The 3036-nt window shown below is 48.8% G+C and overlaps 1 long non-coding RNA gene across 5 annotated transcripts in view; it reads left to right on the plus strand.

The window, feature by feature from the left end:
* The first annotated feature begins 945 nt into the window (after window positions 1–945).
* The window catches only part of LOC108348435 (uncharacterized), a 5502-nt gene continuing 3411 nt past the window's right edge, over window positions 946–3036 (plus strand). For 2 of the 5 annotated variants that reach the window (XR_015639636.1, XR_015639635.1), the window contains exons 1-3: window positions 968–1098; window positions 1367–1399; window positions 2674–2842. This is a non-coding gene — a long non-coding RNA (uncharacterized LOC108348435). Of the gene's footprint in view, window positions 1099–1366; window positions 1400–2234; window positions 2339–2673 lie in introns of all 5 variants that reach the window. The other 3 variants (XR_015639638.1, XR_015639634.1, XR_015639637.1) reach the window with 3 other exon arrangements.

Below are 3036 nucleotides of genomic sequence, written 5' to 3' on the forward strand. Positions count from 1 at the left end.
CTACCACTGAGCTAAATCCCCAACCCCAACAGACATACTTTTAAAAAGTGCTTCCCACCTGAGGATGGTTGAATCCATGGGTATGAACTCAACGGATATACAGGGCTGGCTACAAAAATAAACTCATGGTTCTATAGCTTTAGAGGCTCCTTAAGTGGTCAGAAAGTCTAGCTGCCTCCCCACATCTAAACAGACACATGCACACGCCCCAGAAGATTCTCCATTAAGTGTGGTTGCTGAGTGTTCTAAGCCAATGTGATTGTCCTCCTGACACGTTAGCAAACAGAGGATGTATGGCAGGCCCTGATAGTCGGTATAGGATATGCTGTGCTACATTGAGCTGCTGAGTCTCGGAGGCTTCAGGCCTTGTGTGCTGTACTCCTTGTTCGGGTTACATGGTCATAGCAAGGAGACTACAGGCCCTGGTTCTCACTGTCTGTGAAGAATCCAACCTACTGGATGTGGAATGTTGTGGGTTCCCTCTACAGACTGCGGACTGGTGGAAGATATAGGATGGAGATATAGGTGGGGTATATGAATAGGACATTAGAAGAAACTCAAATCATCTCCACTCAGATTCCACTGGTCACATGGTCTCATTTCAGAAGGAGTCAGTCTGTCTGTGATGTGAAGAAGATGGCAACTGGCCAACTCTGTTGGCTAGCTAGGGGCCTTTTGTGGGCCACATGCCACTAAGAAGGTTCTTTGGAAATTTTTTTTTAGGTTCTAGGGGCTCAACTTGCCACTCTCTGCTCCGACCACCACCAAATAAAGGTAGTGTTGTGGGGTCACTGGCTCTCCAGTTTACCAAGCAGGTGACTCACCCCTCAATGCTTGTCTTTGCTGTCAGCTTCAAGGTGGCAACCTTTACTGTCCACAGGATTAGTCTCCCTGAGGTCATAGTTGCACAGTTTTCATAGCCATTATTAGGCCATGAGGCTGGGCAGGGCCCATACCCAGAGAACTCTACCCAGAACCCTCTCCCTCTCCCCCTCCCCCTCCTCTTCCCCCCTTCCCTTTTCCCTCCCCCTCCCCCTCTGGATCTACCGATACTCTTCTTGGATAAGCCAGTCATTCCCTAGAAAGGACACATCAGAGGTGATGAGGATTGAGTAACTGAGTTTTATTTCACTTCTGTCATTGTTAGAATGACACGAGAGAGCCCAAGGAGCCCCTACCTTCTGCATGAGTGCATTTTCATGTCTGTGGCTGTGTTTCTCCCAGCATCTCTCTTCTTCTTTCCCGTGTGGCTGCTTCTGTCTCTCTTCATCTGACTCTGCCTCACCTTTCTGTTTCTCTTTCTTTTGCATGCATCCTTCCCACTTCTGTCCCATAACCGTGAAACCTGCGAATTCTCTTGTCACAGCTCGTGAGTTACAGATTACCCCTGCCTATCAAGGTACTGGAATTAGCTCCTGTCTCCCTTCCTGGGTTTCGAGCTCCATGGGGAGCAGAGGGGTGGAAGTTTCTTTGTTTGTTTTGGTTGAATTGCTGTGTTATGTGCTCCATGGCTTTTAAAAAATCACACACTTAACATCTCAGTTTCCAAGAGTCAGGATTCTGAGCACAACCTAGATGGATTTTCATCCAGGACCAGAGTATCTCTGGGTTGAAATCGCATTGTCTGTGGAGAAGGTCTAATTTTACATTCACCAGGTGGTGGGCAGGATTTAGTACATTTTGGCTATAGCTGAGGCCATTCTCAGCTGGAAAAGTGCCCTCAGTCCATGGCCACACAGACCCTTCCGCAGACAGGAGAGTCACTGCTACATCTTCATTTAGAGCTCACCCACTGAGGTCAGACGCACTCTGAATATCTCCACCTTTTACTAACTCAAAGTCAATGCATTAGAATTTAATATCTTCAACCCCCTTCTTTTCAGGGGTGGGGAAGGAGAGTGCAATCCAAACCCAAGAGTGACCCTGTATTACAGTCATATAGATCTTGTCCCACTCAAAGGATGTAGCAATTATAAAATGTGCACATCTGGGCCTGGAACCTCCAGACAACTTTACGATTCTATCCAACGTTAGAGTCCTTTCTTCCATGCCTGGCCCTCCAACTAGAGAAGAGTCAGCTATAGGCTACGGTTTTTCTGGGAGAGTTCCTTTTCCTTGTTTGGAGGTTCGTGGTCAGTGTGTGTTGGGTGGGGGGCTTCAGCGTCCCTCAAAGGAGACGATTGGAGCAGACAGGGCTTCTGACACCCAGTCCTACTGTCCTGTTTGGCTTCCAGATGGACAAAGGACAGATATCTGGGACCAGGGTCATGCCACACACAGAGGACCAACTGCTTTCAAAACTCAGGGACAGCCACACCATTTCCCTCAACCATAAGAGGTAGTAGAGACTATGGGGCTGGGAAGTGACTGCTGCTGAGTATGGGGTCTTGGCAGCTGATGTAGAGCGTCAGGAAGGTACCCAACCCTCTTTGCAATCAGACCTCATGCCTTCTATCCACTGGGGCTATCTCTTAGGTGATCTCATGAAAACCCTTCACTACCCTGACAGTATCACTTCCGCTCAGATATCACAGACCAGAGGCCAGAATTCATGGCCTGATGAGAGCTGAACACTTGCCTGGGAGCTGAAACTCAGCTCCATCTGCCAGAGGCTGTGCTAAGGTTGGAGCCAAGGAACTTAGAATCTATTCATTTCTCTTACTGTTGATCTAGGCAAGACACTGCACCTGGCCAGGCCTCTGGGATTGGATGCAGAATAAAGAAGAAGCCTGTTGGGGAACACAGAGCTCTAGAGTACCAGGCCCTGTATCCCTGAGGATCATCATGTACATCTGTGTGGCATCAGCCTGCTCGGCATGGCTTGGGAGAAGCTGAGGCAGAGGTTAGGTGGACTGAATACATGATTATTCACCTTCTGTCTGTTCAAGTTGCCACACCTCTCACCCTCACAGCCATGACAGCCTCTCTCCATCAGGACAGTCAAGCACAACCCCAGAACCAGCAGGCTAAGTGGCTGTCCAAGGCCAGCAGTCTGATTTTGTCCTATCCCTGTTCTGAGTCTCCACTGCCCAGCTA

Source organism: Rattus norvegicus, chromosome 16, assembly GCF_021556685.1.
Source record: "Rattus norvegicus strain SHRSP/BbbUtx chromosome 16, alternate assembly SHRSP_T2T, whole genome shotgun sequence".
NCBI lineage: Eukaryota > Metazoa > Chordata > Mammalia > Rodentia > Muridae > Rattus > Rattus norvegicus.